General features: G+C 41.8%; 1 long non-coding RNA gene across 1 annotated transcript in view; it reads left to right on the forward strand.

The window, feature by feature from the left end:
- The window catches only part of LOC112206734 (uncharacterized), a 28,012-nt gene extending 7,170 nt beyond the window's left edge, over positions 1-20,842 (forward strand). Inside the window, exons 2-7 of the long non-coding RNA XR_002941202.3 lie at positions 11,707-11,771; positions 12,236-12,263; positions 12,779-12,843; positions 13,382-13,409; positions 14,809-15,289; positions 19,065-20,842. This is a non-coding gene — a long non-coding RNA (uncharacterized LOC112206734). The remainder of the gene's footprint in view (positions 1-11,706; positions 11,772-12,235; positions 12,264-12,778; positions 12,844-13,381; positions 13,410-14,808; positions 15,290-19,064) is intronic.
- Positions 20,843-22,691: the final 1,849 nt, after the last annotated feature.

The following is a 22,691-nucleotide window of genomic DNA, read 5'->3' on the forward strand; positions in this document are numbered from 1 at the left end:
GACCAGCCTGGCCAATATGGTGAAACCCTGTCTCTACTAAAAACACAAAAATTAGCTGGGGATGGTGGCGAGTGCCTGTAATCCCAACTACTAGGGGGGCTGAGGCAGGAGGATTACTTGAACCTGGGTGGCAGAGGTTGCAGTGAGCTGAGATCATGCCCGTCCACTCCAGCCTGGGCAACAGAGCGAGACTCTGTCGAAAAGAGAAGAGAAGAGAAATAAGAGAAAAGAGAAGAGAAGAGAAAGAAAAGAGAAGAGAAGAGAAAGAAGAGAAGAGAAGGAAGAGAAGAGAAGAGAAGAGAAAAGAGAAGAGAAGAGGCCCAGGCTCTCAACCCCACCTGGGCTCAGATCTTCAGCTATGGGACTTCAGTTTCCAATCTGAAAAATGGGACTTGCTATGGTTTGAATGCATCCCCCAGGAAGCACATGTTGGCAGTCCCCACTGCAACAGTGTTAGGAGGTGGGGCCTAATGGGAGGTGTTTGGGTCATGAAGTCTGTACTCTCATGAGTGGATTAATGCCAATCACGGAAGGGCTTGAGGCTGTGTTAGATCTCTTGCACTCTCTCTCAAGGAGGCCCCCACCAGATGCCGAGCAGATATTGGCACCATGCCCTTGGACTCTGGACTTCAAGAACCATGAGCCAAATACATTTCTGTTTATTATAAATTACCGAGGTATTCTGTTAAAGCAGCACAAGACAGACTAACATAGGTTGGTTGTGCCTTCTTGCAAGGTTGCTGTAGAGATTAAATTGTAGAACTAATGTACAGTGCCTGGCATCTATAAGTCCCCCTTAAATGGGAGCTTTTGTATTAATTTAATTTGTATTAATTAAAAAAAATAGAGGTTGGAGGGAGGTCTTACCATGTAGTTCAGGCTGGTCTCGAACTCCTAGCCTCAAGTGATCCTCCTGCCTTGGCCTCCCAAAGTGCTGGGACTACAGGCACGTGCACCACACCTGGCTAATTTTTGTATTTTTTGTGGAGACAGGGTTTTGCCTCATGTGCTCAAGTGATCCACCCACCTTGGCCTCCCAAAGTGCTGGGATTACAGGTGTGAGCCACCACACCCAGCCTGAAACTTCCTAAGTAGTTCCCACAATGACATAAGTTCAACACCTGAGACAAATCTCTTAATCTATATGCCCTGGTGTTTCCGTTTCTGTGCTTGAACCCTGACTGAATTGGGGGGATACACTGATTCAGGTCTTCAACTGGTTCACCTCTAAGGCAGGTCCTTAGAGCGCAAGGTCTCCAAAACCCATCAGCCTTGGGTCCTCCTGGTGGGACTTGCTCAGAGTCCAGTTTTCCTAACCGCCCTGTAGCTACCAGTGGCTGGACGAGGACAGACTTTTCCCAAGCCAGTGCCAACAGCAAGAAACTGCAGTTACCTGACGACCCATGGGTCAAACAGAACAAAAGAAAACCCAGGATTGGACCTAAAAACCAGATCTTCTGTATCAATAGAGAGTCTTTTGATAAGTGGGCATCTTGGAACTGGGGCACTCTGGGAACAAAAGTGGTGATGGGACTCTGAGTGAGTGTTAACCCCCATTCTCCTATCGGGATAGGAGAATGCTCCCAGGAGTGGGGTTTGGGTCTCTGCATGCAGGTTGGGACCCTGCTTGAGTAGTGCCCACTTCTAGTTGGGTAAAGAGGCATGTGGAAGCTGAGCTTCCATCTGGGGCCGAGCTGGACTTCATGACACCCAGACTCTCCAGCCCGGGCTTTGGCTAGTTCCCAGGGGGCTCTGAGGCCATGTCCAAGGGGACAGTGATGGCCCTCAGTGTGACAGGGTGGCTGGGAAGTGGGAAGAATCCATGGAAGGGGGGGTTGGCATCTGGCTTGCCCGAGGGGTCTCCCACATCGAGCAGGGCAAATTCCCCACGCAAAGCAGCCAGCTGCACCTGTCAGAGCTCTCAGTGCTGTGGCTCATCCGCTTTACCCTGGGCAGCTGGTGGTACGAAGCTGGTTTGTGCCATCTGAGACCACCACTGGGGCTGCACTCATGGGGGTGTGGGAAGGCTGGAGATGGCAGGCCTCAGCCTCATGAAGATCTCTGTTACTCCTTTGCTAATTACCAACAGTGATCCACTGACCCCAGTTCAGGCCTCAGTTTCCCCATCTGTACAAGGGGACTGGACTGGATGATCACTCATTTGGCTTCCAGCTAGGACTCGTAATAATGATGATGATGGTGACGATGATGGCGGTGCCATTTACCAAAAACTCACCATGTGCCAGACTCCATGCAAAAATCATGAAACTGGACTGGCTCCCTTAATCTGCAAAATATCCCCACGGGGCAGGCACAGTTGTTATCCCCATTTCGTAGTTGAGGGCATGCAATCCTCGTGCAGTTGGAAAGGAGCTGAGCTGGGAGGAAGATAGGACAGCCACATGGATCTAGGTCGGGACCCAGGTTCTGCTGTTTCTAGCCATGTGACCCTGAGCAAGTCACTTGCCCTTTCGGTGCCTCTGTCTCCTCTGATGCCCATTCCTCGGGGCTGCTATGTGGCCTCAAGGAGGCAGTGCACTATGCGTGGTGCACAAAGAACACACCATAGTCATCAATCATTGTGATGATTATGGTTTTTCTTTTAGTCTCCCGTGTAGCTAGGTATGGCCATATGACTAACCGTTAAGCCAATGATTTGTAAGCACTGTGCTATGTGGAACTTCCAGAAAATCTTCCTTCTTCTTCCTGTCCTCCATCCTGCTCTCTGGAACGAATATACAAAAGCTGAAGATCAACAGCCACCCTAGACCACAAAGATAGCAGGGATGGGCCACACTGTCTCTTGACTCCCTTACTAGAAGACAAGTTACACAAGAACAGAAATCTTGTTTATCTTGGTCAAAGCGACCTCCAGAACACTTACAAAGTGTGTGTCATGTGCTAAGGGCACAGGTATTAAATGACTATTGAATGAATAGGTGAATAAATAAATTTACTCCAGACTCACCAATAAATAAGGTTTCAGCTTCCTTCACAGAATTAAAGTATTGATTAATTTAAGTCACATTACTTCTATTTGCTTTCCTTTGCTCTCCCAAACTTGCACCTGTCATAGAAGGATAGTGTTTTGTTTTTTTAAATGTGCTCCAGAATTCCCCTCAAAAAAAAAAAAAAGTTTTAAAATCTATTTTCATGACAATGCTTCCCAGTATAGTCCTGCTTAGCAAGTTTAAAATTCTTCAGTTTTCTTGGTCACGGATACGTATTTTTGTGTACGTCTGTTGTTAAATGGAGGCACTGATTTGAAACAAAATAGACCTCACCTCAAGTCCATAAGAATCATCCAAAATGGTATCTAATGACATTCCTGGGACCTCAGCCAATATTATTATTGACATAGAATGCAGTCACTGGGTCCTGAGGATTTCATCGGATGTTGGTTGCTGAAACTGAACTTTATCGGGTCTTTTCCCCTTCCACTGTGGTTTTCCACATTTCAACATGTCACCTAACTGTCCTCAAACTTTACTTAAATCTTTTCAACTAAATGGAATCTTTATTACCCCCACTCCTCTGCTTTTTGAAGCAACTCTTTTCTTCCTGTGATAACACTCCCTGTGGTCTCTTTTGTGGTCACAGGGTTTGTAAACATTCATACTTTTTGCAACTACATATACTTTTATTCTTATTTTTCACTCTTCTCACAGTTGTTGCTTTTTCTTTTAACTCTTTGAGGGAGTTAATTAGCCCCCTCTTCAACTTTTCTGATGCACCTATTCATATTTGAGCCTCTGGGTTTTTGCTCAAATTGCTTTTCAATTTACTCACTGTTGAGGAAAGCCATTATTTGTGGATTGTAAGGTGTATCAAGTTTTTCTAAAAGGTAGACTTCTCTATACATAATTGCCTCTTTCCTAGAGTAGTTATCTGACAAGTCTATTCAAACAGAGAGCTGGTCATGAAAAGAGCTTTTAGTAAACCTCTCCTTTAGAAGAAATGTCTCTAGTCACACAGTGCTTTCTCCCTTCTTGATTTTGTATCAGTCTGAAGCTAATCTGTCCTCACTCTGGATTGCATGAACTTGTGCCTTCTTGGGCATCATGTGTTATTCATTCTCCCTCTCTTCCAATTGTAAACGTGTTTCCTTTATTGGTTCTTACCATTTAACATAAAAGTATACTCATCTTTATGGGGGGGGAATGAAAGCTTTCTTAACCATATATCTCCCTTTAACTATTCCCACATCTCTCTTTTCAGCCAAACTTTTAGGAGGAGAAGCCCTCAGTTGATGTCTTTACTTTCTCACCTCTAGTTCACTCTTTCCCCACTGCTGACGCTCAGCTTACTCACACACATCCCCAGTCACTGAGTTGCCACAGGCAATGGCATCTGTGGCTTTTCTGCCTTCTTGGCAAAATATGACTCTGTTCATTGGGGTATTAGGTATAAAGTACCTACTGACCAGGCACTGTGCTAGGTGAGGCCATTACAGAAATGAGAAGCAGACACCACCTCCATTCCGATGAGACTCACCAGATCAGCCATTGCTGATGAACACTCAGGTGCCTTGACTCTCACTTTTCACTTTTGCAGTCTTTACTTCATGCCACGTACATTTCCCTATTCCCCAAGCCTCCTTTCTCTCCAAACCCCTCCCCTTATTAGACACAGCCTTTTAAAGCAGTCACGGTCATACCCATGGCTTCAATTGTTTTCTATATGCTGTTATGACAATAGAATTTAAATGTTGTTCTTATATAACAGTTTTATTTTACGTGACACCTCATTCGCTACAACCATAAATTCAAAGTTTCCCTAAGAAAGTAATCACTAAAAAATTGTCATATTCTTAGTATGTAAATTTTAGGAAATTTCCTTAATGGTTTGAGTTACTGTGTGTGTGTTACTTTTGAAAACATGAGTTGGGATGTCACAGAATGGACTTAGCCTACAGAGGTTTATATCCAATTTTCAACCAGATGGTTCCATTTCAATGTGACACTTAAAGAGTTCAAAACTGTCTCATTCCCCACACCTCTTCCTCGTCCTGCATTCTCTGTCTAGGGGAGAATCACTGCTATTTACACAGTCCATCAAACTAGGGCCTTAGCAGCCTGTTTTTCCTTCCCCTCTTCTTCCACGTCTAATCACCAAGCACTTCCTCTTCTATCTCCCAACTGATCACAAAACTTTTCCTTCCACTTCAGTCACTGCTGCTGCCTTTTTAGCCTTACTGTTCTCCAGATGAACATAGAGTATCTTAATTAGCCCCATTGCTTTCATCAAGCCCTCTCCATCGCGCAGAGTGACGTCACTGCAAACACATCGAATAGAGACTCTTCACCCTTGTGTGGTTCAGTGACTCTCGTTTCCAGAATAAAATTCAAACTCTACCCCAGCATCTAATTTTGGGTCAGATAGATCTGCGTTTTCATTCCAGGTTGATTCACTGTCCAGCAGTGTAGCCTCAGACAATTGAATCCTCTAAGCCTTTGTTTGCTCATCTGCCTGAACTCACTGAGGGTTGGGACTGTTTCACACATGCAGTATTGGCACTTAGACTTAATGTTGAATGAAGGGGAGGCATTTTAAAATCCACATCAAAAAACTGTTATTCTTTAAAAAAAATACTAATCTACAAGGTCACTGCCCCTCCAAGCATGATGTCTACCTTTACTTTCTGATAATCATGATCGGCTTGTGGGGATCAAGATTACTCAGGATTAAATTCTGGCCCCATCTTGAGCCGTCATGGAAACTTGGAGAAAGCTACTTAACTTCTCCATCTAGATTGATTCTGTAAAATCCATAAAATGGAATGGTTTCTGGGGGTTAAATTAGTATACCACAGCTGGAACACTGTCAGGCTTGCCAGATATTTACTATTCATCTTCATCAAATGAGGACAGTGGTTCTCAATTTTGTATAAGAAAAACACGCTTTATGCATTGTTAGTAAAAGAAATATCTGAATATCCCTGCCATGGAAGAAAGAAACAGAGGGAGAAAAGAGAGTTGGTAGGTCCTAGCATTTCAGAACTGGGAAGGATGAGTTCAGTCCCTATTTTATAGACAAGGAAGGGAAAGTGTGATGTGTCCTAGGGTTTCATTCAAGTCACAGTCATCACGCTTTATCGAGAGTGGGACCAGGGCTCTAGGAGTTGCTATGGTCAAGTTGAAGACAAAAACTAACACTTGTAAGACAGGAGAGAAGCATTTACTTACAAAGCAGTCCAAAATTTGTGTGTAACTACATTTGGTGAGCAAATGAAAGCTGCCAGACTCAGAAAAACAGAGATGCTAATGGAACTGACTTTAGTAACCAGGGTTTTCTATTGATTTCATTGCCCAGGGTGACTTCCAATAACAACCCCCACCCCCCTGCACTTTTCTCAGGACTGGAAATCTCAGGCAGCCCAGGACGAATAGTGCAGTCACCACAGAGGGACAGGGTGGCCACAAGGTGGGCAGCAGCAGGGAGGTGTGAGCCACAAGGTGTGAGCCATTGGGTGGGTCTGTGGGGTCGGCCATTGTGAGCCACTAGCCTGACTTGGTTGTTTCCTGGTAACCAGGTGACATAGGAGGCTTTGTGGGTACTAGCCATTGGGCAGGGCCAGCAGCCTTCAGTAGCTGGTAGTGGAAGGAGGAGCTCTGACTACACTCTCACGACTGATTTTTGCCTCTTGGTTCTTGTTGTGTCCCTTTCTTTTTGAAATAAGACAGAAGGTCCCCACCTTCATAGACATAGAGAGATCCCATCTTATTTGTTTTTAAAAATAAATTGAAAAGTGAGGCGGAGCCTTGTGAGGATGATGGGAGAGGGCTTCCAGAGAGGAATTTCTTCTTTGGAATTCCTGAAATGGGAACAAACTTGTTTTGGGAAAAGGACAGAAAGACACAAAGGTGGCTGCAGCAAAGTGAAATGAATATGATGGGCTAAGGCCTTGCACACGTAGTGAGCATTGACAAAGAATATGGACTTTAGTTGAGATGGGAAACCACTGGAGGATTATAGCCTGGGGATTACTGTTAATTCTCCAAGAAAAAGACTGACCAGCGGCTCTGTGAGAATATACTGTAATGCAGGCAAGTGTGGAAGCAGGGAGACCAGCTAGGAGGCTGGTGGCGTAGTTCAGGTGAGAGTCAACAGTGAAGAGACAAACAATAATGACCTGAAATAGGCTGACTTGAGAATCTTTAGATTCAAGTGATCCTAAAAGTAGGTAATAAAGTGATAAATAGAGAAGTCACAGAAAAAGAAATGCAGATGATCCTTAAACACATCTTCACACATAAGAGAAAGGCAAATGACAACTATACTGCAGTGTCTCTCCTATTAAGTGAAATTCCAAAAACGTGGCAATACATTCTTCGGTTTGGCCGTAAGGAAAGTTGCATGCATATATTGCTGGTGGAAATGCAAAATGGCTCGACTCCACGAAGGGGAATTTGGCACAATCTCACAACCTTGCAAATGCATTTAAACCGGAAATCCTACTTTGAGGCATTTTATCCCGAGGGTATACTCCATAAATATGAAACAACCTATGCACAAAGTCCTTGTTGCATTATTTTCAATAGCTCAATATTGGAAATAACTGAAATGTCTAGTAAGGGACTAGTAAAATTAACTGGTACTTCCACCTAAAGGAGAACTATGGAGCTGTAAACAAGGGTAAGATGTCTTTTTACTGCTATGGAGTGATTCCCCAGATAGGTTACACAGAAAAGCAAAAAGGGAGAACATGCAGTAATATACATGAAAGAAAGCAGGGGGAATAATGTGTGATTATTAAAACAAACAAAAAAACAATGCTGGGGAATTCTTGATGCTGACCTGTGACTGTTTTCTCCTTAACTTCAGTGGGTAGCCAAAGTGCGTGTTTTCTCAAAATGTTATTTTGCTATGGGTTTTCCAAAGGATGTTAACTGTTTACTTTTCACCCAGAAGCTTTGCTTTGTAATTGATTGTGCATTATGTAGTAAATAGACTGCTCTTGCATTTTATTTGATCCTCTCAATGTTTTAAGTTAGGTGTAATATGGGAATTTTCCTTGTGTCACATATGAGAAGGCTGGTTCTAAGAAGTATAAGGTGAGTTTTTCAAGGTTTGAAAAAATAAGAGTCAGATCAAGAATGTAAATTCTAGACATGGCATATAAAACTAGAATTTATTACAAGGTGCATATGAGCTGCTTTGGATACTACCTCTTTTAAAAAAAATTTCCTTTAGTTTATTAAAGTAGTTAAGCCTCAGGATTAAAACAGTAACATTAGATAATGAGAAATAAAATGGAGATACTTGTAACTCAGTAATGCTTTTTATCTTTAAGAGACAGGGTCTTGCTTTGTCACCCAGGCTGGAGTACAGTGGCCTGATCATAGCTCACTGCAGCCTCAAACTCTTTGGCTCAAACAATCCTCCCACATAAGTCTTCCACGTACCTAGGTAAACAAGAGCTCACTACCACACCTGGCTAATTTTTAAAACATTTTTTATAGAGAAGAGTTCTCACTATGTTGCCCAGGCTGGTCTCAAACTTCTGACCTCAAGCAATCCTCCTGCCTTAGCCTCCAAAAATGTCAGGATTACAGCCATGTGCCAGGACACCTAGCCCAGAAATGTTCCTAAAACTCTGAAAAATGAAGTTAAATGCTATTAACAAATCTATAAATGGATAAAAATATACTATATCAAATGTCACAGCTCAGTCATGGTCACAACATTGATTAAAACGTTAAACAGTTTAGGCAAGTCTGAGAACTGAGAGGGAAATACAGGATTGCTTTGGAAGCCAGAATTAGGATTGTCGGAGCTGGGAAAGCAGAAGCAAGGCATTGAGTGTGCACAGGACTGGGGCACGCAGCAGCTCCATGGTATGCTGTGTGTCCTCCTACATGGCAGGCCACCTCCAGGCCAGCAGATGAGAATCACCTGATGGGTGATTTAGGTAAAATCACCCAAAATAGAGCGGATTTAGGTAAAATCCCAGACTGTGCATCATAACTGAGAGACTTTAAATGTTTGTCTTATGGGTCATAAAGCTAATCAAAGTGAAAACGCAGGGATAATAGAGCAGGTGAGTAAATGCAGTAAGCCACCTGCCACCTCTCCAGGGCATCAACCATCCCAAAGAAATATTGGGGCAGCAGGATTTGACAAAGCTTTTGAGAAGAGCTCTCAGTTCAGGGTCCAGGGCATGATCTAGAGGACTCAGATGTTCCTGGATCTCTGTCCCCAGGGAACCAACTACATTCTTGCCCCACATCTTCATGCCTCACTGTGGTAACTCTGGGCAAGTCACTCAAAACGTCTAAGTTTTAATTCACTGAATTGGAAAATACGGGTTGTAGCCCCTGCTCTGCCCGTCCCTCGGGGCTAATGTGGGGATCAAAGAAATAACACATCTCTTTCATGAGCTGGAAAGCATCATGCCCATGGAAACAGTGAAGTCACTTTCCACCCTCCCCTGCCCGGGGGCCATACATGCTCCCTCTCTGTATTCAACCACTACCAAGTATCTGGATTATTCTTCCAGACATTGAATGATTGAACACTGTTGGGCATTTACAACCCACGAGTCTTCTTAAGGCTTTATCTGTATCTCATCCTTTTTAGCCCTGTAGATCTTAGTAGGTCTATAGCATAGATCTACTAACATTCCCACATCTCAGAATAGGGAACTGAGGCACAGAGGGGTTCATTTCACTCTCCCAGGTATGTGCAGATTCTAAGTACGATTTGAACCCAGGCCATTCTTGGTGACTTGGATCTGCTGCTTTTCTATATTGTCTCATCTAAATAAAGGTATCTGCCTGCACAGTCTGTTTTAAGTGCAACGAACCTTGCAAAATCTTCCTAGAACCCAAGTCTAATTCAGGTAGAGTTGAAAAGCAGACGGTGCAAACCGGGATCAAAACTTTCATCTGTGAATAAGTTTTTACTAATTTCTCTGCTATCCTCTGCCAGCAACATGTCAAGCACTGTCTTTATTATAATACATTTCCTAGAATCTATAAGAAGTCTGCTCTACCTTGCATGTTTTGACACCTGCTCCAAGCGCTGTTTAAAAATAATATGGAGACGGCATGGAATTTGGCCTCTAGAAAATATAGGTAATGTGGAAATTAAATCATTAAGTTCATTTAAGCAAATAATTCCAGTTTATTCATTCAGTGCTCCATATTAGAGAAACTCAGTAAATACTATGTCATGTTCTTCATTTATTTCATTTGTGCCAATTTAAATGCATTAAATCAATGGTAGATGATACAACTACACAAGTAAAGTAATATTGACAACTTAGAGTTGTTCTTTTGTGTGTGTGTGTGTGTGTGTGTGTGTGTGTGTGTGTGTGTGTGAAAAGGTCTCATTTGTCGCCCAGGAGTGCATTGGTGCAATCACAGCTCACTGCGATCTTGACCTCCCCAGGTTCAGGTGATCCTTCCACCTCAGCCTCCCAAGTAGCTGGCCATAAGGCACGTGCCACTATACCAAGCTAATTTTTTTTTTTTTCGTAGAGATGGGATTTCACCATGTTGCCCAGGCTTAGTTCAACTTTGATAGTAAAGGACATCTCAAATATTTAGACATTTGCTTTCAGTTTAGTCAATTATGAATACAGCTATTATAAACCTTCCTGTGTCTTGTTTGGAAACACAATTTTTAAAATGTAACTGAGGAAATACTTAGGATTATGATTACTTGCTTGTATGGTAAGACTACATTTTTCTTTGTAAGAATTTCGGTAGAATTTACCAGTGAAATCATCTGAATATAGTGTTTTAGTTTTTTGAAAAGATATTAATCATTGATTCAATTTCTAAAATAAATATAGGCCTATTCAGATGATCTATTTCTCCTGAGTTTTGGTCTTCTAAAATAGATTTTAACAGTTAGCCCATTTCATCTACTGTATCCAATTTTCAGCACAGATGTGTTCAGGATATTCCTTTATTATTTACTATTTTTTGATTTGAGTCTTCTTAAACAGATATTATTAGTATACTGTGACTTCTTTCTTTCCTTTGTGGGTAGCCAAGGTAGAGGTTTATCAATGTTACTGATCTTTTCAAACAACTGACTTTTGGTTTTGTTGATTTTCTCTGAGGATTTTCTGTTTCCTATTCCATTGTATTCTGCAATCGTTATTTATTTTTCCTCTGTTCTATATTACACTGCTGTTTTTCTCTCATTGCCCAAGTTGAAGCTAAGATTATGAATTTAGACATTTCTCATTATTGACACAGCATCCTGAATGTAACTCATTGAATGTAATCTCATTAAAATGCACACTTAATAATTAAAATGATAAATATGCATGCTTCACCACAATTTGAAAAACACAACAGGGTAGATGATCAATGTAGTGGCAGGATATGTAGATCCACAGAAGTTAAATGATCTTGTAACATTTCATAAAATTGGGGATTTGCCTGGACCTTCAAATGGGGAGGAGGTGTGATGAGATGCTGGCGCTGAACCATACGGTGCCTTTCTCTATTAAACTGTCCTTAAGGTGACATTGATGAGGTTGCCCTAGCTGGAAAGCCAAGGCTCTTTCATTTCTTTCTGCCCCTCTTCTTTGCCTTCCTTCAACACCAAGGAGAATGGTCCAGCAGCAGCTCAGTCCATGCCTGTCAACCGCCCACCTCCACACTCCAGACCCAGTCCACATCCCCCAGGGCTCCTTGTGGGATTCCTCAGCAGCACCAATGCACTGACTGTCACTCTATGTTCTCCTAGGTCCCATTGAAGATGCGCAGGCGTCTGCACACGGCGGTGTGGAGGAGAATATGACATCAGATATTGTAAGATGTATTTCTTTCTCTGGAAGAGAAATGCTTTTTGTTTTTTCTCGGGCTTCTAGAATATCAAGTGAGTATCATTTTTGACTGCCATCATGATTCAGGCCTCAGTGTCATGGGCTCTAGCGACCGGTCACTGGAGGTTATGACCAGCTGAGGCCTGATTGAAAATGGCCGTCAAAGGACGGCATCACTTACAAACTGTTTGGTAGTGAGTATATTTCTCAGTAGCAACCTTTTCTCCTTGAAAAATAATTTTGTATTTGCCAGCCAACATGGACACTTGCTAAATATTCCAAGAAAACCCACTGCATTTTCCACAAGCATCCTCTATGCTTTATTTGGGGGCCAGTGACTTGATCACTGTTTCACATCCGGTTTTTTATTTCACCAAGTGAATAAAGGCCTTTGCCAACAGAACCCAGCATGATCTGATCCTCATGGTGTTTTTTTTTCTCTTATTGCAGAGAAAGTCGAAAGCCCAGCGTCAAGTCTGTACGTATACTTTTTTTTAAAACAGCTTTATTTAGACATAATTGACATGCAAAACAACTCACCCATTTAAAGTACGTGATTCAGCGTTTTTACTCTATTTACACGGTTGTGCAACCATTGTTACAATCTAATCTTAGAACCTCTTTATTGCCCCTCAAAGAAACCCCACTAGTAGTCAATCCTCTGTTTTTCCCATCCTCACGCCCCTGGATCTAGGCAGCCACGAATGTACTTCCTGTTTCTATAGTACAGTGCTTTTCTGTATTAACCGGTTCTTAAGGTGACTATTTCGCATTGATGAAGTTGCTCTAGCTAGAAAGCCAAGGCTCTTTCATTTCCTTCTGCCCTTCTCCTTTGCCTTCCTTCAACACCAAGGAGAATGGTCCAGCAACAGCTCAGTCCAAGCTTGTCAACCGCCCACCTCCACACACTCCAGCCCTGGTCCACATCCCCCAAGGCTCCTTGTGGGATTCCTCAGCAGCACCAATGCACTGACTGTCACTGTGTTCTCCTAGATTTGGTCAAAGATCTCAGTGAACACCCATCTGTCCGTCTTGAAGACCTCATGACACCAGAGATGGTAAGATGCATTTCTCTGTCTGGAAAAGAAATGTTTTTTCTGGGTCCTCTTGCCTTATTAATGAAATGAAGATATAAAAATCTGACCATGTATATTATAGAAGACAAATACAATTTTTTTGTTGGCTGGAACATCAAGGGAATATCATATTCGATTGCCATCGTCCACCAGGTCTTAGTGGATCATGGACTCTAGCGACCGGTCACTGGAGTTTATGACCAACTGAGTCCTGCTGGATGACGGTAGTCAAAAGTGAGCGCATCACTTACAAATTATCTGGTAGTGAGCATATTTCTCAGTAGCAACTTTTTCTTCTTGAAAAATAATTTTGTATTTGCCAGCCAACATAGACTTGCTAAATATTCCATGAAAACCCATTGCCTTTTCCACAAGCATGGTCTATGCTTCATTCAGGGGCCAGTGACTTGATCACTGTTTGACATGTTGTTTTCTACTGTCACCAAGTGAATAATAGACCTGTGCCAACAGGGCCCAGCATGATCTGATCCTCATGGCGTTTTCCTTTCTCCTATTGCAGGCAAAGGAGAGACGCGAAGATTACCTCTGTAAGTATATCTATATCTATATATATATAGATATATATATTGTAGATATATATATCTATATATATAGATATATATATGTAGATATATATCTATATATAGATATATATATGTAGATATATATCTATATTTATAGATATATGTAGATATATATATCTATAAATATAGAGATATATGTAGATATATATATCTATAAATATAGATATATATGTAGATATATATATCTATAAATATAGATATATATGTAGATATATATATCTATAAATATCGAGATATACATGTAGATATATATATCTATAAATATCGAGATATATGTAGATATATATATCTATAAATATAGAGATATATATGTAGATATATATATCTATAAATATAGAGATATATATGTAGATATATATATCTATAAATATAGAGATATATGTAGATATATATATCTATAAATATAGAGATATATATGTAGATATATATATCTATAAATATAGAGATATATATGTAGATATATGTATCTATAAATATAGAGATATATGTAGATATATATATCTATAAATATAGAGATATATATGTAGATATATATATCTATATATAGATATATATATCTTATATATAGATATATATATTGTAGATGTATATAGATATATATATCTTATATATAGATATATATATCTACTATATATATCTAGATTATATATAGATATATATAGTAGATATATATATCTATATATAGATATATATATAGTAGATATATATATCTATATATAGATATATATAGTAGATACATATATCTGTATATATAGATATCTATATTGTAGATATATATATTGTAGATATATATATCTATATATAGATATATATAGTAGATATATATATCTATATATAGATATATATAGTAGATATATATATCTATATATAGATATATATATTGTAGATATATATATCTATATATAGATATATATAGTAGATATATATATCTATATATATATTGTAGATACATATATCTATATATAGATATATATATTGTAGATATATATATCTATATATAGATATATATATTGTAGATATATATATCTATATATAGATATATATATTGTAGATATATATATAGATATATATATTGTAGATATATATATAGATATATATATTGTAGATATATATATAGATATATATATTGTAGATATATATATAGATATATATATTGTAGATATATATATCTATATATATAGATATATATATTGTAGATATATATATCTATATATATAGATATATATATTGTAGATATATATATCTATATATATAGATATATATATTGTAGATATATATATCTATATATATAGATATATATATTGTAGATATATATATCTATATATATATTTTTTTGAGACAAAGTCTTGTTCTTTTCCCCTAGGCTGGGTTAACATGGCACAATCTCGGCTCAATGAACCCATCAGCTCCCAGGTTTGAGGACTTCTCCGGCTTCCGCATCCCGAGTAGCTGGGATTACGGACGCCTGCCACCACACCCAGCTAAAATCATTTTATGAATGCATATTTCCATCTGGGTGAAAAAAAAATCACAAGCCTCTCTCTCTTCCTACTGAGCACCTGTGAACAGTGACCTGCAGTTTGTGGCTGCAGCCAGTCCTCATGGAGCCTGCTGTTCTTACATTTCATTCTGAGGCTCACATTCTCAGTCACCATGCAGGAGAACACCCGCCCCATCCTGGGTCATTACAGAGTGGGCCAATCCATCTGCTGCATCTGAGGAGCTGGGTCCAGCTTCTACGGTGAATCCATATATTTCTGTATTTCCTGGATAAGGAAGAGGAAAGGAGCTGAGCTGGTGGAGGAAGAAGAGCTAATATTAACTGACTCCTTATTTTGTACCAGGTACTGTGCTAGTTACATATTTTATCTCATGTAATTCTTATCAAATAGTAAGGGGGTTGGGAGTGATGGAGACAATATTGATGTTATCTCCATTTTAGGGTGAGAAAATGAAGGCTCAGAAAGGTTATATTACTTGCCCAAGGTCACTCAGCTGCTAAGAGCCAGGATATGAAACAGAAGTTTTACATTAGAAGCGTTCAAATTTATTTTCAATTTCCCTGCTCCATTCTGAATAGGTATTGGCATTTACCCTTGGGCTATGTAGAACAAGTGCTTTGTCACCAAAACACCTATTGTGAACTCTTTCTGCCCTAGTAGGATTCATGCATTTTATCTTCTTCAAAGTAAAAACCTTTAAGAGCCAGGAATCTGCCACACTGACTCTCAACTTAAATCTCAGCCACTTTTACCTTAAAATTCAGACTTGTGTAGATATCTCTAGAAGACTTGGTGGACTAATCTTTAAGAGTTAATTTGCATGAGGGAGGAAGAGGAGCCCACATTTGCACCAAAGACATGCCTAGAATTCGGAGCAGGAGGGTCAGCAGGAAGTCTGTTTCTTAGAGTTCCTCCAGCCCAGTCTGAGTGGTAGAAATCAGGAACTGAAAATAAATCTGAAAGTTGTTTGAAATGATGGTAAGACATGGGTAACATAATATATTGGGGGTTTGTGTTATAAATGAGGCTATTTTCGTATGTTTAGTATTTTGTAATTTTAGTAGAGATGGGGTTTCACCATGTTGGCCAGGCTGGTCTGGAACTCCTGATCTCAAGTGATCCCCCCACCTCAGTTGGAGTGAGCAGGACCTGGCCTTCCTGTCTGCTGAGAGTATGGTGTGAACATCATCCTAAGTGCCTCGAGAAAGCAGCTTCCTTATTGTACCATGTCTTCCCTATCTCTTTGTGTGATGATGGCAATGACACCAGCAGAAATTGGTAAGAGGGGCAGAACAGGAATCAGGTCCCCACTTTTCTGACACAGAGCAGACAGGACACGAGTCAGTAGGGATGGACTTCAGGGTCAGGCCAGACACAGAGAGGTCCCAGACCTGATCTTCCTGGGTCTGGGACAGATAAGTTTTCATTTTTCACCTCTTCTGGAAGTCACCTGGGGAATGGTCCTTCAGTAGACACTGTTGGCCAATGGTTGTCTGGCCCAGAAATATGTTTCAACTAGATGTAGCCCCCCAGTTCTTGGCCAGGGCAGTGGCAGCGCTCCCGAGTAGCAGGGGAGGTGGGGAGGGACACGAGTTCCAGGGCAGGGTGAGCTCAGCAAAGGGGTGGGGACTGACCCTAGGGTCCAGGTCATCGAATCCGCAACACCTCAGTTTCCACTTACTTTGGAGATGGTTTAACATCTTCAGTATCGAACTTGGGGTCTTCCCCCAGATGGATAGAGGAACCCTGGCCATGGGTGTTTACTGCCAGGGCAGTGACTGTCTCTTCCTCATTTGTTCTTATCCCAGAGCTCAGTCCTGGGGAAGACACATTAGGCCCCATGGATGTTTTAATGAACACACCCCAGGGATGAGTTCTAGATCACCCCTGGGCTGGTATCTAGTGCAGGTGTGGAAAGGTTTTCTTCACAGCCTGTCCAGCCTATTGAGCCCCACACTCATCCTGGAGCCTGCCCAGCTTATGATTCAGGGTCCCTGGAGATGAGGGTGAGCTCCTGAGGACAGCGAGTTGCCCTACCTCTCTGCTCCTGCCGCTGTGATCTTGTCTAGACAGGGTGTGCAGGGCCATGCTCTTCCACTGGCTGCAAGAGCGCCCCCTGCTGGAATCCCTCTGGACCTGGATATTGTCCTCATGGTCATATCCCCAGCCCCACACAGTGACTGGCCCTTATGCAGATGCCCAGGAAGTAACCTTAAATGTATGCTAGGATCAGAGCAGCAAACGATTCTGCAAAAAAAAACACCAGGATAGGGGAGTCTTGTCTTCCTCATTTCTGGATCTCTGGAGCTGTCCCATCTAGTGTGGTTCTCAGTCATATATGTGCCTCTTCATGGTTAAATAAATTTAAATATATACAATTAAAAATTCAGAACCTCATCAACAGAGACCATGCAATGGCCCAGCAGCCACATGTTTATACAGCTCGAGTTTTCCTTCTTTCCACCCTTTGATGAGAACATGATCTTCAGGCTGGTGCTGGTTTACCAGAAATTCTCGGGGTGGTACATGTGCTAAAAGACTTTTAGTTTTGAGGGAAAGGAAAGTGGGAGATAAATCAAGTATATAATTTTTAAGAAATGGACCTTTTATTTTAAATGTAGGGACATCAGCAGTGGACTTTATAGTCCTTGGTGCCTTCTTACTGAGAAATTTCCTTTAGCACCTATTTTTATTAGTTTTTAGACCAAAGAAAGCCAAACACCATTTTATATTTGACAATGCTTCCTGTATGTTTATACCAGATAAGCTAGATTTCACCTTTATATTAGTGTTATTAATGTTAAACAGTTTTAATAAAACTTTGTAGACATATTTATTCAACTTTTAATGTCTGACCATAAGATTTTTATAGGCTTTTTTAACCTTTTATAATTTTTGTCAAAGAGCAGGTTAGCGCTTTAAGAAAAACCCTTTGTGTTTTTATTTTAATGTCCAGTTCACAGAAAAACTGGATGATACCCCTTTAACTTTAGCCAATATGTTTTACACACAGAATTTTCTTTACAATTAACATTTCAAAACTTGCTTAAACCTTCAAAACTATTTTTGTAACCTTTTAATGTAGGTAAAAATTCATATTCTTATGCTTCCTTATAATCCTTTTACCAAAGGCATATTTTACTTTCCTTATACACCTTGCACATAAACTGTTTCTTCAACAGTTTTACATTCAGGAGGACTAATTAATTTAAATTATACAACATTTCTTGCATAAATTTCTTTTTCTAACACTTTTTTTCTTGACTTTCACAGACAATTCTTCGACATGCCTCAACTTTCTGACTTATTGGAAACATCCCTTTCTTTAAACAACTAGTTAATTTATTTCAGGACAAGAATTTTCCATACAACATTCCTTTTTATATAAATTCTGCACCCCCACTTTTTTCTTTTTTCGAAGATGATAACCATTCTTTTCCAAAGCAAACTTCCTTCATGTCTGTGGACTAGACTGTCTAAGGCCACAGATGAGAAGTTACCATAATACATGTTACACTGTTAACTTTTAGCAAAACAACTTTACTTTTGTTGAAAACCTTGTAAGTGTGGGATTTCAATTATCCTTTGCTATTAATAAGACCTTGCTTAGTCCAAATTAACTTAGAATTGGTATAGATGGCTTTTTTTCCCCCTGGTTCTGTAAGTACTTCAAGGCTTGGCTGAGTGGCAAAGTTGAGCAGACCAATTATTAGGCAATTTTCCTAACTCTGCTTCTACAAGAGTTTTCCTCAATTACAGAATACTCATTGTGTTTTTTTTTTCCTTAATCACCTGGGAGGAACTATCTATCATCCTGTCCTGAAGGTAGTTCCTCCTAGGTCTGGTCAGACCTTTGTATGGTAATTAAGATTTAAATCCCCTGTTAGGAAATCTGCCGGGTTAAGGGAATTTTCAGGGGTTTATGTTAAATTTTCAGGGGTTTATGTTAAATCATCTTTTTCTAATGGAATAGCCCCATACTTTAAGATTTTTGAGTTATGAAGCTACCTTTTTGCTTTTTTTTTTTTTTTTTTTTAATTAGGATACTTCTGAACTGGTGAGGTGTGCTCACAATGAGGTTTCCTCTAAAAGTTATTTTTCTACTTTCTTCTGTCAGCAAAGCAGTTGCCGCTACAGACTGAATGCATTTGGGCCATCCGTGGGTTAGTGGGTTCACGGAATTCACATCAAATCAGAATCAAAACCAAAACCAAACTGCAGATAAAGGCACGCCCGTTCCTCAAGCAATTTAAACCAAGTGAAAATCAAAACCAAAACCAAAGTGCTGATAAAGGCACGCTGTGGGTGATCAGGCCACGCTTCCACCCAAATGGAGTGGACAAGTTCCCAAGACCGGTCCTGTCAAGCAATTCAAGTCAAAATCAAAACCATAACCAAAGTGCCGATAAAGCCACGCCCATTTGTCAAGGAATTCAAACCAAGTCAAAATCAAAACCAAAACCAAAGTGCCGACAAAGGCACGCCCGTTTGCCAAGGAATTCAAACCAAGTCAAAATCAAAACCAAAACCAAAGTGCCGACAAAGGCACTTTTGCCAAGGAATTCAAACCAAGTCAAAATCAAAACCAAAACCAAAGTGCCGATAAAGGCACGCCGTGGGTGATCAGGCCACGCTTCCACTCAAATGGAGTGGGCAAGTTCCCAAGACCGGTCCTACCGTATTCCAGATATCTGGACTCCAAGCGCCAGTTCCTTCCCGGTGTTCAGCCACTGCGTTGATCCTCTGCTGGGGCCTGCCATGCACTGCTCTGACGAGGCATTCCACCGGGGCAAACGCCTACCCAGGAGCACGCTCAGGAACCGCGTAGCTCAAGCTGGCCGGAGTCCCCTGCAGGGATGCTCCACAGGGCAGGCCTAAGCCGCCTAAGAGGCTGCCTCGCTTCCCGGTCAGGGAACCAAGAAATGTAGCAGGATGAGCCACAGACAAAACTCCTCAGACACCGGGTTAAACAAGGAAGAGGCTTTATTCGGCCGGGAAATCGGCAGACTTGCGTCTCAAGAACAGAACTAAGCTCCCCGAAGAAAGAGTTCCTGGCCCTTTTAAGGGCTTACAACTCTAAGGGGTCCAGGTGACAGGGTCGTGATAGACTGAGCAAGCATGGGGTACGTGACTAGGTGGGGGTAAGCAAGGCAAGTATTTCTCCACACCATTGTCTGTGATCTATAGATAGCACAAGCGATTAGGGTGGGGGTTAATCTTCAGCCTACAGGCTAAAGCAACACCAGAGAGGATGGAAGTGAGACCCCTGGAGTTGTGGTTGTGCTGAGATTGGACCTTCCCATGGCTGCTGAGACCCTGGGGCATTGGGGACACCTGAGGATGCCTCCCTGCTCTTACTTTGTGGTCACCAAGAGATTGGGGTTACCACAACCCTATAACGTAGAGAATCCCTGTCCCCTTCCATGCCACTTCACTCCTTAGGGAAGCAAACGCCCTCCCAGGAGCTCATTCCCATTCCTGGGCCACAGTCAAAGGGAAAACCTGATCCAGACATGAATTTCCTTGGGCCTCTGCATTTCCAGACATCCTGTCATTGCATGCATGGGGCTGACTGTCTCATCTCAGCTTCAGAAGGGCAGGCAGAGTTGTGGACACCCTGCTGAGCAAATGCCCACCGGAGTCAGGGGTTCAGCTTTCCTGCATCACTGCTGCAGGTGGGGGCTGGGGAGGGGGGCATAGGGGGTCCTAGGGAGTAGTTTTTGTATGAGCCTGTGTCACAGCGCTTGATGTTTAGCAGAGAGACCCAGCTGACCGTCCTAAAGAAAGATGCAACTGAAACTCACTTCCCAGGGCCTTTATAACTGAATGAGACAACATACTTAGGTATCTGGTCCTTGATATCTGGGAGATGCTGAGTAAATGAAAATGATCCTTTCTCCCTCTCTGATACTTAATGTGGCCCCTTACATTGGGCTGCTGGTTCTGGAGGGTCGCAGGGAAGCAGGATGGCTCATGCTGCTTTCACCACAAGCTCTGGCACCCGGTAAGAACCAGCACAGCATGCATGAAGCACACACCATACACCAGGCTTGGTGCTAAGAGCTTTACATGCTTGATCGCATTTAACTGCCCTTAGAAGTCAGGGGATGATCCCCATTTCACAGAATACTGAGGTTCATAAATGTCAAATAACCTGCCTGGAGGAGCCAGGTCTGAGAACAAGGTCCGTGCTCATGACCACTGGGTGGAACCCTTCTCAACATGGTACCCGTGGTCCCAGAGTCACAGGCCTTCTTAAGATGTGAAATTTGGTTAGAGATCAATTTTCTATCTCTGAAATCATCATATCCCCTCTCAATTCTTATGTATTTACAGTCAAGGACGTGTCAACATAGAGACTTAGGAGGTCAAAGTGAACTTCCTGATCCCCAACAGGCAGGAGTCCTGCCAAAGCCAAAATTTATGTGTCACCTTGGAAGATGATGCACCAGGAAGAATGGGGAGGAGGGAGGAGGAAAAACTGCTGATGAGGCCGACTCGCTCTTTGGGGCTTATCATATCAGCAAAGCCAGCTCTTTTGAGATGGAAGAACAAAGATGTTTCTCCTCTGTGAGGAGGTGACAGTGGTGTGCTGGGTGAAGGAGAGCAGCTTTGTCCTGGAAGGAATCTGACTTGGAAGGAGGCCCAGTTGTCCAGCAGGTACCTGTTTCCTTTCTGCTCTGGCTTCCAAAGGGCTCTCTGCAGAGCCCCTTCCCAGAGCTGCTGGCAGGAGGTCCTTTGCTGGGGGGGTGATCCATGGGGACGTCTGGAGCAGTGGGAGCCTATCTTGGGACCTGGACGGGAGCTGCTCCACCTCAGCACCCGGGTTATGAGGCACAGGGCTGGGCACCACGAGGGCATGGGTGAAAGCGGCCTGGATTTGGATTTCAGAAGAACTGGGCTTGAGTCCTAGTTCTGCCATAAACCATGTGACTCTTAGGCAGTCACTTTATGTTTTTATTTCTTTGGCAGTAAAACTGTCATTACCTACAATATGGGAATTGTAAGGAACTACTGAGAAAACAAATCTCAAAATGTTCTGTGCAGACTCTCAAATACTGTGCAAATATCAAGCTGTTTCAAAATCCAGTCTCTGCCTTTGAGATTTTACAATCTGGTGAGCAGGTAAACACAAGTACACATAACAAGAGAACAGTCTCCATTTAGTGCTGGGTGATGGGAACAGAGGCAAATGCTTTGAGTTTGGGGTAGTGAGCTGGGGTGATGAGGGAAGGCAGGAATGCAGGGAAGGCAGATCTTGAATGGTTTTTTTTGTTTTTTTTTTTTGAGAGGGAGTCTCGCTCTGTCATCCAGGCTGGAGTGCAGGCTCAGCTCACTGCAGCCTCTGCCTCCTGGGTTCCAGCAATTCTCCGTCTCAGCCTCCTGAGCAGCTGAAATTACATGTGCCCGCCACCATACCCAGCTAATTTTTGTATTTTTAGTAGAGACGGGGTTTCACCATCTTGGCCAGGTGGTCTTGAACTCCTGACTTCGTGATCCACCCTCCTCGGCCTCCCAAAGTGCTAGGATTACAGGTGTGAGCCACCGCACCCAGCCTCGAATGGGTTTTTAAAGATGAGAAGACAAGCTGGGTCACTGGGCGCTCCCACAGGGGAAGCATGAGCCAAGGTGCGGCAGCCGCTCTACACACGACCTGCTTTAGCCATCGGGTGCGACAGAGGCTGCACACCGGTGACAAATTAGAGAAATCCAATCTGCACGTGTGTTTTACTTGCACCACACA

The sequence above is a fragment of the Pan troglodytes genome, chromosome 23 (genome assembly GCF_028858775.2).
Source record: "Pan troglodytes isolate AG18354 chromosome 23, NHGRI_mPanTro3-v2.0_pri, whole genome shotgun sequence".
Taxonomy (NCBI): domain Eukaryota; kingdom Metazoa; phylum Chordata; class Mammalia; order Primates; family Hominidae; genus Pan; species Pan troglodytes.